The following is a 14,526-nucleotide window of genomic DNA, read 5'->3' as shown; positions in this document are numbered from 1 at the left end:
ATGGATCCCTATAATCCTGAATTGCTCTTGAACTTGGCTTATATCACTGGTGAGCCTGATCCATCAAGCCATGTATAAATTATTTACTGATCCTCTTTTATAGCTTCAGCACTCTACTATGACAGAAGCTAAGACAGTCCAACAAAGGAATAGACTCTTACAGAGAGTTTTGTACTATTTGGGGAGACTGAACAAGCATACGTGAGGGTTTAGAGCAATCAGTGAATTGGCTGATAGATGCAAGAGTTAAGTCAGTAGTTCAGGAAGGGAATAATCCTTGGGAACTATAGAATATGAAGAAAATTCATGGAGGAGAAAGACTTGAGATGGGACAAAGGAAGAGCTAACTTTATTCTTGCTGTTCAGAGTGAGAGAAAAATTAGCGTAAAGTCGAAGAGACAAGATTGAGCATAAAATAGGTTTCTGGAGATAGGGAGAAGCACAAAGTGGAACACAGTGAAACAACAGACTGATCAAGAGAAGAGAACACATATTTTGGTGTATACCAAAAGCAGGTTGAATATGAAGAATGTTCCTGGTCTATTGTTAACTGTCTGATCATTGTAAGAAAAGTAATCACTCATTTCATGCCTATTGCATGCCATGCACTATGTTAAGGCCTTTGTGTATATCATCTTATTTACTCATTATAAACAAGATTCTTATTATGTGCCTTTTACAGACAAGAACACTGAGGACTCAGAGAGGTAAAATATCTCACCCAAGGTCACAAGCTAATATGTGGCAGAACCAGGATTCAAATCCAGGTCTAATTGACACCAAAGTCCATGCTTCTAGCCATAGCATCATGAGATGTCAGGTACAGAAAACAGTCAGCTTGGGCGTGCCATCATGAGGATCATGACAACCAAAGAAAAAATTAATTCTGAAACTACTTTGTAAACTCTCCAGAGGTAAGTGCTGGTATCCACCTGACTATTTCATCTACTCGTTTATGTGAGTGGGTAAAAATGCAGCAACATTGCATAGTGTAGAAGGCACATACTCTTCCATTCTTGGCCATGCTATTAAACTAGCTGTGGACTCCTGCAAAGCCACTGATATTCTGGTTCCTCTATGTAATCTTTAAGGTCACTTCCACGTTTATTTGTGTTGCATGCAAGATGCATACTTCTAGTGACTACACCAAAAATATCCTAACACGGTGGTGGGTTGTTGTGTTAGTCCATTCTTGTATTGCTATAAAGAAATACCTGAGGCTGGGTAATTTGTACAGAAAAGAGATTTTATTTTTGGCTCATGGTTCTGCAGGCTGTACAGAAAGCATGATACCGGCATCTGCTTCTGGTGAGGGCCTCAGGAAGCTTCCAATCATGATGGAAGGTGAAGGGGAAGCCAGCACATCACGTGGAGAGAAACATCACATGGAGAGAGATGGAGCAAGAGAGAGTGAGGAGGCAGGTGCCGAGTTCTTTTTAAATGTCAGATGTCTCATGAACTCAGAGCAAGGATTCACTCATCACCAAGGGGATGGTGCTAAGCCATTCATGAAGGATCCGCCCCCATGATCCAAACACCCTGTACCATGCCCCACCTCCAACACTGGGGATAACACTTCAACATGAGATTTGGAGGAGACAAACATCTAAACCATATCAGTTGTGTTGATTTAAAACATCCTTTTTGAAGCTCTGAGCTACTGATCCTATAACCTACTAAATATGCCTTTGTTCTCTCCCTAAATCTAGTAATAAATCCAAGTGGATAGCTTGCTTTAAAAAATACGTGTGATCAATTATCACTTAATATTGTGCTGTTTATTTGGGGCCCAAAAAGTTCAAGGCTTCAGGGGAAAATGGAAGCTCTAATTTATTTTGCAAAGAAGGTAGGTTACAAAAACGTGTGAATGCTTAAGAAGCTGCAAGGAGCCCAGCCCTCATTTGGTGGTGTTCAAAACCTTTCTATGAAGAAAAAGACTCTCACTCTCTCCAGAGACTTTGGTATTCTTTCATTTCAAGGAAAACAAAATATCTCTATAGCTTGTATACTGTATCTTAATTAATTGAACATATTTTAGAAAATGTGTGTCATTAGAAAGTATGTGAATATTTTGAATATTTTGAAATATTTTGAAATCAGATAGCACATTAGAAAATATGTCCACATACTTGCACATTAGAAAATATGTCCTTATTTTGTTTTTGCTAATTGGCTTACTGAACTCAGCTTCACAAAACCCTCTAAGCAATATTCCTCAAATTTTAATGTTGTGTTTAACTCATTTCTGTGACCAAAAAAAAAAAAAAAAAAAACCTGCTTTCCTCCATGCTTTGAATGGAAATCTCTTTTTGTTGTTCTCATCCACCATATTTATTTCTGGGATGTTAGTCCCCATAAAGGCTCTTTCTTATTACAGATGATGAGAAACATAAATGGCCTTTTAATCTAGAGAGTAAGTCTTCCCACATGCCAACACTCATATTTTAAGAATCTGGAATGAGACCTGAGTTTTATTTTTTTCCAGAATTTGGGATTTCATTTGTTGCTGCATTCCCTTATTCCAGAATTTGAAGTCTCATCAGAATACTGAAAAAAGCTATTAAGTCAGAAACTGAAGGGTTGGGGATGTTACCCTATTTGCAAGTTTACAGGTGAGCCTGCCACATGCAGCTTTATATACATATACTGACAGAACGGAAGAGCTTTGGATCAGAGACAAAGACTATTTACTCATCATAACAAAACCAGCAGCCAGAGGTATATCATGTATCCGTTCCCAAAGCCCTAATCCCCATGGGGTGTCACAGTGAAGACCAGATATTACCTGGGGCAGGTACTGGAGTATAGCACAGGAGAGAACTCCCCAAATGAGGAACAACTGATTTATGTAGGGCCGCCGGTGACCTGCCCCTCCTCCCCTCCGGAGAGAGAGGAAGACATATTTACTGCGGAATCTAAGCAATTCTCTCCCAGGAGAGGAGGAGGATTTACTATCCTGGAATGTCTCTGAGGAGGGAGACATTTCTACACTTTGTTATCTCCAGCTTCCAAGGCCTTTTGCTTTGTGAACATCTTTGAACAGATAGTCCAAAACATGTAGGAATGCCATGGAGAATTGTCTTCCACCCCAGACAGGACTAGGAACAGAAAGAATGCAAGTGCCTCCAGAAAGCAATTTATCAGAAACAAAAATCAGAATTCTCAGGCCTCCCTCCCAGACCAGCCCACACCTGAACGCTTCAGGTGCCAGTCTGAGCTTTTAGGGAGAAGTCGAATCCCAAAACCTGCTGGGCTATCAACTGACAGCCAGAAAGCAGGGGGAAAAATCTAAATACAAAATCGATAGGACAGAAATCAGATAGTACATTCAAAGTGTTTGAGAAGAAACGATTTTAGAAACATTTCTGAAGCTGATCTGAATGAATCATTGCTTTCTTGTCATATACATGTAGACTTGGCACAAGCAGGGAAGAAGCCATTTAAGGTGTTGGTCAATTTAGACAATGTCCCTGGAGTTTGGAGGTTGCTCTGGGAGTCCTCAGGTTAAGCCAAAGAAGAAGTGAGTTTGGAGTGGAAGACAATTTATCCTGTGATGTCCACGTCCACAGACCACACAGTCTGGCTCTTTATTATATATAGGCAGACCATTCTGCCAGGTAAAGCTCATATCAGTAGCCCCATGATTGTGATCCATTAAGGCACTTCATTCATGTATTTCCATTTCTCAGTGTGAACAGACAGGTCGGAAATGAGACAGGCAGTAGCTGACAATCCAGGATACCAAGCAATGGACTGCTTGAAAACACTCAAGTGGTGCCTGGGCAAGAAGAGCTTTGAAACTGGGTTATGCTCTCAGCAACAAATCACTGAGTGTTCCTGAGAAATTGAAAGCATCTTGCTTGGAGAGGAGGCATTAGCTCAGGTACTCTCCTCTGGCATTCTCTGGCTGGCCAGGCAAACAGCCAAGATACAGTCTCTCTGGACTTTCGCTAGCTGAGAAAAATGGCCCTTCAGATTTCTTGAGATATTTTGGGAATATTAAGCTGAATGAAATTTGAAGTCACCTAACAGGTTAATGGTTCAGATTATTAAAGGGGCTACACTAATCTTCCTTCCCATAAGAACAATGTCAGTCATTTGACTTCTAAAAATGGGGATGCTGGAAATGAAAAGTTGAGATGGGAGAAACCACGGGCAGCTTGCATGCTCCTTAAACTAAAGTTCATGTTCTAACTAAGATGAAGAAGGTATAGAGGGATTTTCTCTCTCTAGACAGAAGTTATATATACAAATATATATATGTATATACACACATATGTATGTGATATATACAAGGTTGTTCCTTTGATTTTAGAGTATTAGATGCTATAAATTAAGTTTTAATTGCTAGGTTTATTATCACTTCTCTTGCAGGTAAATTAGGCTTTATATACTGTGATTAAATTCTTTCTGCAAACCATCTGTTAATGGCTTCATTTGTATATCTTTGCTCCATAAAAACTGTATTCACAATCCTCTCAAGCTTGTAACTGTTTAAGAATATTGCTTTGGCTGGGCTAGGTGGCTCACGCCTGTAATCCCAGCACTTTGGGAGGTCAAGGTGGGTTGATCATGAGGTCAGGAGATCGAGACCATCCTGCCTAACACAGTGAAGTCTCGTCTCTACTAAAAATACAAAAAATTAGCCAGGTGTGGTGGCATGTGCCTGCAGTCCCACCTACTCAGGAGGCTAAGGCAGGAGAATCGCTTGAACCCAGGAGGCAGAGGTTGCAGTGAGCCGAGATCGTGCCACTGCACTCCAGCCTGGGCAACAGACTGAGACTCTAACTAAAAAAAAAAAAAAAAAAAAAAAAATAGAATATTGCCTTAAAAGGACAAGGAATCAACCTGAAGGAGCTCCCAATGGCCAAAGCTAGAACAATTTGACAACAAAATAAATCATATAATGTTAGATTATAACTCAAAGTTAAAAATAAGTATCCATGAGACCATACTAATATAAGCAAATGATTGAATGAGTAAATAAATGGAGAAGAGAAAAATATTTCTTGTCTCTTGAAATATTTCTCACTGCTCTTAAGTGACTAATATGATTAAGACAGGTACACATAAATAGTCTTCCTTTCTTAAAGTTAACTGTGCCCATAAAGATCAATGGAATAGTAGACAGCTCAGAAACAAACCCTCACATATGCAGCCAAATGATCTTCAACAGGGGTGCCAAGACCACTCAGTGGGAGAAAGGACAGTCTCTTCAACAAATGGTTTAAAGAAGTGGAACTCCTGACCTCAGGTGATCCGCCGGCCTCATCCTCTCAAAGTGCTGGGATTACAGGTGTGAGCCGCCGTGCTGGGCCTGGCCCCATGTTATTTACATTCAAATTTCCCATGGGCATTGTTTAATCATTAAGATCTGGGACAAAGTTAAAAATGCTAGCAACAATGATTTCAAGTCCTTACCCCTCCCAATTTCCTATGTGTGTTCAAATGATTAACTCTTAAGAAATATTTCAGCCGGGCGTGGTGGCTCACGCCTGTAATCCCAGCACTTTGGGAGGTCGAGGCTGGTGGATCACGAGGTCAAGAGATTAAGACCATGCTGGCCAACATGGTGAAACCCTGTGTCTACTAAAAATACAAAAAATTAGTCGGCATGGTGGCGGGCACCTGTAGTCCCAGTTACTCGGGAGGCTGAGGCAGGAGAATCATTTGAACCCGGGAGGCAGAGGTTGCAGTGAGCCAAGATTGTGACACTGCATGCACTCCAGCCTGGGCGACAGACCGAGACTCCATCTCAAAAAAAAAAAGAAAAAAAAAAAAGAAATATTTCTTGACTAAAAATAAGGTTTTCCTGCATAGGCTTTGGTGATCATCTCAACCAGATGAAACCAGAGCTTCCACAAGCCGGTCAATCTAACATGAAGAACACAACATGAATGAGAGGTCATTCCACTCCAGAAAATAAAATCCCACTAACAGGAATGGTATTCACACAGGCAGCACTGAATATAATTTCATAAAAGGAAATCCTGTCTCTCTTAAAATAGAATCCAGAACCTCTAGAACTTAGAGCTAGGAAGTGAAAATCTGGGTAAGAAATGTCCCCCCAAAAAGTGGTTTTTAGTACCCCTCTGTGGTAGGCGGAATTCTAAGATGACACTGAAATGACACTCACCCTTTATAATCCCCTCCCCTTGGAGTGTGGGTGGGTAGAACCCAAGAACATAATGAGATGGTACTCCTCGGATTAGCTTCTGTGATATGGCAGTTGACTTTCTGTTTTAATTTGGTTAAAAAAAAATATTCCCCATCTTAACCAGTTTAGAGTGTGCAGTTCAGTAGTGTTAAGTATATACACATTGTTGTGCCACAGATCTCCAGAACTTTTTCACCTTGCAACACTGAAACTTTATTCCCATTTAAACAACAACTTTTCATGCCTCTATCCCCCAGCCCCTGGCAACCACCATTCTACTTTCTGTTTTTATGAATTTGAATACTTTCAATACCTCATATAAGTGTTTATCTTTTTGTGACTGGCTTATTTCTCTTAGAATAATGTTCTTAAGGTTCATGATGTTGTAGCATGTGATAAAATTTCCTTCCCTTTTAAGACTTATTATATGTATTTACAAAATTATATTTATCCATTTTTCCATCAATAGATATTTGGGTTGCTTCCACCTCTTGGATATTGTGAACAATGCTGCTGTGAACAGGGATGGGTGTGCAAATATCTCTTTGAGACTGTGCTTTCAATCTTTTGGATATATACCCAGAAGTAGGATTGGTGGATCATATGGTAGTTATAGCTGTAATTTTTTTTTTTTTTTTTTGAGATGAAGTCTCGCTCTTGTTGCCCAGGCTGGAGTGCAGTGGCACAATCTCAGCTCACTGCAACCTCTGCCTCCCAGGTTTAAGCGATTCTTCTGCCTCAGCCTCCCGAGTAGCTGGGATTACAGGTACGCACCACCACACCTGACTAATTCTGTATTTTTAGTAGAGACGGGGTTTCTCCATGTTGGTCAGGCTGATCTGAAACTCCCGATCTCAGGTGATCCGCCCGCCTCGGCTTCCCAAAGTGCTGGAATTACAGGCGTGAGCAACCACACCCAGCCCTATCTGTAATTTTTTGAGGAACTGTCACACTATCTTCTAGAGCAGTTGCACCATTTTACAGTCCCACTAACAGTGCACAAGGGTTCCAATTTGTCCACATCCTTGCTAACATTTGTTACTTGCGTGCTTCTTTTAAAATAGTAGCCATCCTAATGAGTGTGAGGTGATGTCTCATTGTGGTTTTGAGTTTGCATTTCTCTACTAATTAGCAGTGTTGAGCATCTTTTCATATGCTTGTTGACCAGTTGTATATCATCTTTGGAGAAATACCTATTCAAGTTCTTTGCCCATTTTTTATTTGGTTCGTTTTTTATGTTGTTGGGTGTTAGAAGTTCTTTATATATTCTGGATATTAACCCTTTACAGATATATGATTAGCTAATATTCTCTCCCATTCCATGCATTGTCTTTTCATTCTGTTGTGTCTGTTGATACAAAGAAGTTTTTAAGCTTGATGTATTCCTATTTGTCTGTGTATGCTTTTGTTGTCAGTGCTTTTGATGTCATGCCCAAGAAATCACTGCCAAATCCAATGTCATGAAATTTTTCCTCTATGCTTTCTTCCAGGAGTTCTATAGTTTTGGGCCTTACATTTAGATTTTTAATCTGTTTTGAGGTAATTTTTTGTATATGCTGCAAGATAAGCATCCAACTTTATTCTTTTACATGTGGATATCCAGTTTTCCCAGTACCATTTGTTGAAGAGACTGTCCTTTCTCCCACGAGTGGTCTTGGCACCCCTGTTGAAGATCATTTGGCTGCATATGCGAGGGTTTGTTTCTGAACTGTCTATTCTATTCCATTGATCGTTATGGGCACAGTTAATTTTAAGAAAGGGAGACTATTTATGTGTACCTATCTTAATCATATTAGCCACCTAAGAGCAGTGAGTTTTCTTTGGCTGGTCACAGAAGGAAAAACAGAGATTTAAAGTATGGGCAAAATTTGACAAAGGCGTGTTGCTGAAACGGAGGAACCATGTGGCGAGGACCTGAGAGCAGTCTTTAGCAGTGGGGAGTGTCCCCAAACTACAGCTGACAACAAGGAAATGTATTCTGCCAACAATCTGAGGGAGCTTGGAAGTGGCTCTTTCCCTAGCTGAACCTCCTGAGGATGATGGCACAGCTATACAACATCTTAATTTAAGCCTCATGAGACCCTGAGTAGAGGGCCCAGTTAAAACCAAACTCTCAACACAAGAACTGTGAGATAATAAATTTGTGTTATTTTGAGCTGCTAAGTTTGTGGTATTTGTTACACAGCAATAGAAAACTAATACACCCTGGTTATACCTTCTTCCTCTGATTAGGTCATTAATGGCCCTACAGTTGGGGGCCATTAGCTCACTGAACTCCATGGCCCCTTTTGTTCTTACCAAAGTTTAGACTGGCTGGAATAATTTTTTCTTTATTTTCTCTTATTTACATATCTTTAGGAAGGAATTTTAAATAAATCTTAGAAATAGGTAATACCTATACATGGCTCATAGTTAAAATATGTAGCAAGAGATACAGTGAAGACTTTCTCTGCAACTGTTATTCCTCATCTGTCTTGTTCTCACCTGCCACCTCCTCTCCCCTCCCCAGATAACCACTGCTAACAGTTTCCTGATATTCTTCTCAAGTTACTTTTAAATGCACATATGTGACAAAGACTGTTAATTACTTCCAATTTTCATTCTTCTCTTCTTAAATAGTATTAGAATTTTTAGTTGGACACCTGGCTGCCAGGAATTAAAACTATGTTCCCCAGGCTCCCTTATAGCTAGATGTGACCAGATGGGATATAGACAAACAGGCTATGAGGCAACTTCCAGGAACCTTCCTTGGGATATGCCCTTTGCCCCTTCTTCTCCATTCCATCCTGCTGCCTGGGAAGTGGATGTAACATTAGATTGGAGGACAAGAACATGCCCTAAGGATGGAGGGCTGGTGAACTAGAAAGAAACTGAATCCTTGAGTGTGTTATGGAGCACAGCACTTGCCCTCAGCCTTGGACTGCCAGCCCTGGACATTTACAGAGAGAAATAGCCTGTAATCCCAGCACTTTAGGAGGCCAAAGTGGGCAGATCACTTGAGCTCAGGAGTTCCAGAGCAGCCTGGGCAATATGATGAGACCCCGTCTCTACAAAAAAATACAAAAATTAGCCAGGTATGGTGGCACTTGCCTGTACTCCCAGCTACTCAGGAGGATGAGGTGAGAGGATCACTTGAGCCCAGGAGGCAGACGTTGCAGTGAGCTAGATGATACCACTGCACTCCAGCCTGAGCAACAGAGCAAGATCCTGAAAAAGAAAGGAAGGAAGGAAGGAAGGAAGAGAGAGAGAGGGAGAGAGAGAGAGAGAGAGAAAGAAAGAAAGAGAAAGAAAAGAAAGAGAGAGAGAGAGAAAGAAAGAAAGAAAAGAGAGAGAAAGAAGAAAGAAAGAAAGAAAGAAAGAAAGAAAGAAAGAAAGAAAGAAAGCTACTTCAATCTTTTAAAAGCCACTGTTCTTTTTGGATATTATCATTTAATGCTAAACCTAATTCCAAACTAATACAGTATTTAAGAAAATAGGATATATTCTCCTTACTCCTTCTCTTACAAATAGAGTATTACAGGCTTCATATTACGCTGCCCTGCATATTGCCTCTTTGACTTAATATATCTTACAGATCTTTCCATTTTGTACTATCCCGGATGATAGGAAGCAGATGGCACACTAGAAACAGCTGATTAAAGGGAGTTTAATCACAGACCATTTATGAAGATTTTGGCAAGGTTAGGAGAAACCAATAAAGGATGATGATGCACCCCAGGGCTAGCTATAGGAAGCCATAGCATCCTTACACCTGAAATTTTAAGTATTTAAATCTGGACTGTTTACCAGAACCCAGAGAGATCTTTTGCTGCAGGACAGGGTGACCCAATAGGGATGGTGCTGCTGAGAGAAAAACACAGCCACTGCCAACCTTCACCTCAGCAGAGAGGGAACTTGTGGAATATTCTAACCTCTCTTTCTTCCTACTTTCCAATCTCTTCCTGGTGCCTCCTATTGGTTGAATCCAACCAAAAGCTGGAGGGCAAGGGGGCTTGGCTGATGCAGTCCGCAAAGGTCAGCCTCCTGGGGCCCAGAGCAGGATGGAGAAAGGTGCAGCATGCATATAGAGTGAAAAGTAGAAAATATACCTGGTTACTTCTTAGCATCTGCTTTTATCCTTTATTTAGATGAGAAATTTGTATCCCCAACACAGGGAACATACACAATCCCATCAGCTACATACCACTGTAGGGTAATGTCATTCAGTCATATTCCAAAACCATTAAACTTTAGCCACTACATTGCTCTTTGTTTAAAATAGCAGGAACATTTATAAATTCAATGCAATTTCTATCAAAATTCCAACTGCCTTTTTTGCAAAACTGGACAAGCTGATCCTAAAATTCATGTAGAAATAAAAAGAACCAGAAATAGCCAAAAAATAATAGTAATAATTCCTAAAAAGTAAAACAAAGTTGGAGGACTCACATTTCCCAAATTTAAAACTTACATCACACACCGGAGCCTATCACGGGGAGCGGGGAGGGGGGAGGGATTGCATTGGGAGTTATACCTGATGTAAATGACGAGTTGATGGGTGCTGACGAGTTGATGGGTGCAGCACACCAACATGGCACAAGTATACATATGTAACAAACCTGCACGTTATGCACATGTACCCTAGAACTTAAAGTATAATAAAAAAAATTTAAAAATTTAAAAAAAGATAAACCTTTAAGTCAACAAATGCTGGAAGAAGCATCATGGGAATGGAAAGTAAATCCATAATCTGAATATGTATTTATTCATTAAGAACAAATTGATGCCCCCTCCGTGACAAGAGGATTCTGATGTAATCAACCTGACACAGGTGCCTGGGTGATCCCTTCAGGGAATAATGCAACATTACAAGATCACCTTTGGCCTCTGCTATTGGTAGGTTAACCACTCAAGCTATGGTGGCCAGATCACCTGAGTGAGGGGAAGTCCATGGCCTCCATCCCTGCTGCCATGGTTGCATGGTACCCTTTCCCACTGGGCAAGCACCAGAATAACTGGAGAGACAAGCTAACTGACATGCATGGTGGGGATTGTCTTGTCCATCTGATTACTGGGAAACTCTTCTGCAGTGCTTGACCTTTGATGAGCATTCACAGGGATCAAAAAACACACTCTGTGCCCATTCAATCGACATACCTCTCCCCCAGATTTCTTTGCTCCTGCTCTTCCAGTCTCATTCTTTCTCTGAAAAGTGGGCCAGTACATTAGCCACTACCCAAAAATTAGCACTGATCTGTACATCAGGCCATTTCCTTTTCCATGCAAAGTGAATAACTAACTGTGCCACCTGAAGTTTTATCCTTTGGGAAAATTTCCCTTTACTACACTTCCTTGGCCATCTGTAAGTGAGGCTGAAATACAACAGTCATCTGCATCTGCTGGTGCCTGCACACCAAAAAGGCCCATACATAACCAGGCATGCAGCTTTTTTTCCTCTGTTAACTGTTCATAAGGAATACCCAGCCAGACTGAGCTAATTGCCTCCTATTATTTTGGAGGCAACTCGCTTCATCCCAACTTTTTGAAACTTTTACTTCTGGAGGTCATATTTCTCTCAGATCTTCCAGAAAAAAAAAGTCTTAAAGCCTTAGACTTTTTTTTTATAGTCCAGCTCTTAAATTTTTTCCTCCTCTTTCCCAATAATAACCTGAGTGTGGATCCAGCTTGTCCCCAAATCCTGCCTTGCTCCGAAGCATCTGACTGTAAAGACTCCACCAACGCCTGTGACTTGTGGGCCTGAAGAAGACTACCCATCCTTGCGAACGTCTTCTGCTGAGATGCCTCACACAGAGACTGGACAGCCCTGATTCTTCCACTAGTCCCAAAGGCAAACAACCCACTTCTGCAGTGAAAAGCACCACAAAAAAGGAAGACAAGGTCCCAGTCAAGAAAAGGAAGACCAGAACTGTGTGCTCCTCCACCCAGCTGTGTGTATTCAGTGATAGATTTCAGAGACAGAAATAGCTCAACCTCCAGTAGATGCAAGAACTTTCCAATATCTAGAACCTTAGCTACTAACAGGTTAAGACCTGGTTCCAGAACCAGAAAATGAAATCTAAGAGGTGTCAGGAAAACAACCAGCCAAAGGGTAGCAATGGTGTGACTCAGAAGGCCTCAGCACCTACCTGCCTCTACTCTTCCTACTGATGACTGGTGAACACAACTGAGAATCTTCCAATGTGGAGCAACCAAATCTGGAGCAATTCAACATGGAGCTACCAGACCTGGAATCCAGTCCTAAAGCAACCACTCCTGGAACACTGAGACCTGGTGCACCCAATCTTGGAACAATCAGGCCTGGAAAAATCCCTTTCATAACTGTGGAGAGGAATCTCTGCAGTACTGCATGCGGTTCCAGCAAAATTCTCCTGCCAGTGACTTGGTGCCTGCCTTGGAAACTACTGGGGAAAGCCATAATGTAACACAGCAGACCGCTAGGTTTTCTAGTGCTCCACAAACCATGGATTTATTCCTAAACTACTCCGCAAACATGCAGCCTGAAGATGGGTGAAGACGAGTGAAATTGATATTACTCAATTTCATTCAGGCTGAATCCTTCCTCTCCTCTCCTCCCCTTGCCCATAGGATTTTTCTGGTTTGGAAACCATGTGCTCTGGTTTCCATTATGCCTATCCAGTCGATTTGGTCGAGGGTAGGGTATGGTTGGAGCCTAATCAGAGAGGTTTCTTTCTTTTTTCCTATTGGATGTTTCTGGAGAAAAGACATTTTAATGACCTTGACTGCTAAGGGCAACAGGATAGAAGCTATCTCTGACTATAGCGAAGTAGATCTAATACTGGTTTGGATATCTTTAGGATTTAGACTCTAACCTCAAGAATAGGAAATAAAAGTACAAATTGGTGTAATGAAGGTATATTCCCATTTTCTGGGATAGGGAAGCTTTACTTATTTTTTTTAAAAACTCAATGATTGAGGTGAAGGGTTAAGCTGTAACATACTTTATTGATTTCCTCAGCCCCTTTTGGCTCTGTTTTACTCTAGCCCCTAATTTACTGATTATGCTAATATTTGTAGAAAGAGATCTTGTATTTGCTACATCATGCAGACACTTTACTAGCTTTGCTGGTTTAAGTTCAATGAATAAAACAACCATTTTACCTTAAAAAGAAAAAACAGAAAGAATACCCAAGTGGCCTTTAGTGTAAGTTGAATGAGAGGTAGCAACACATTAGCTCAGGTACAATGGGAGTCTGAGTTATCATGCAATTATTTGTGCCTTCCAGAGCTCCTTGGCCTGGTCTTGAGTGTCTCACTTCCACTTAATATTTCAATGCTGCTGCACATGTCCGATTGTATGATTCTGTATGTCAAATAACATCTAATTCATGATGGGTAATTTGGGACACGGGGCTAATTAGTATCCCATAATAAGACATTCATTCAATCTTTACCAGGACCCAGAAGTAAGCAAGGAGCTGTTTTTCAAAGAGAGCAGAGATGTCAGGAGAAGAGAGCATGTCCTTACCCTGAAACTGTGAGGGTCTGGGCTATGATTGTTCTATTGGGTCTTATCAGAGGCTTCCTGCAGCATCTCTGTGTGCCACAGACACCAGATCTGCTAAGTCATAAGGCCCAACTGGCAGGACATTTTGGGATTTTTAAACTTTAATTTAATTTAATTTTCATTTTATTTTATTTTTGAGACAGAGTGTCTCTCTGTCACCCAGGCTGGAGTGCAGTGGTTGCAATCTCAGCTCACTGCAATCTCCACCTCCCAGGCTCAAGAGATCCTCCCATCTCAGCCCGCTACGTAGCTGGAACTACAGGTGCGTGCCACCACACCCGGCTAGTTTTTTATATTTTTTGGTAGAGATGTGGTTTTGCTGTGTCACCCAGGCTGGTCTCAAACTCCTGAACTCAAGCATATGTGCCCACCTTGGTATCCCAAAGTGCTGGAACCACAGGAGTGGCCAGGCTGGGCATTTTTGAACCACAGCCTTAACTTGCTGGAGAGTCTTCTCATTGAACCCCACTCAGAACGGACCCAGTACGTGGGTCAGAGCAGCACACCCAAACGTGGTATATGTTGCCTCTAAAATCAAAAGAGCATCGTACCCCTTTCTTCACAGTGCAAAGTAGAAAGTGAAGCAACTTACTTCTCATTTTAGGGGAGCCATGTGAACGTGCCCCCGTTTGTGGATGTCCAGAGAAACATCCCTACTGTGGCAAGCCCCTCGGCGGGTGTATTTTCCATGCTCCAGCATGCATATATTTTATTGTGGCATCTAGAGTAATTAGCTACTTCTCACTCACCAGGTCCAGTTAATATAACCTTATTGATACAGCAGACCAACAGGATGCTCTGTGAGATATCAAGATGATAAAGTTTCCTCTGGACTATGTTGTGA

At 41.2% G+C, this 14,526-nt stretch overlaps 1 pseudogene; it reads left to right on the top strand.

The window, feature by feature from the left end:
- On the top strand, positions 1 to 13,766 carry LOC110743098 (annotated as a pseudogene).
- Positions 13,767 to 14,526: the final 760 nt, after the last annotated feature.

Source organism: Papio anubis, chromosome 6 (assembly GCF_008728515.1).
Source record: "Papio anubis isolate 15944 chromosome 6, Panubis1.0, whole genome shotgun sequence".
Taxonomy (NCBI): domain Eukaryota; kingdom Metazoa; phylum Chordata; class Mammalia; order Primates; family Cercopithecidae; genus Papio; species Papio anubis.
Note: the sequence above shows the minus strand (reverse complement) of the source record. Positions and strands in the feature narration are given on the sequence as shown.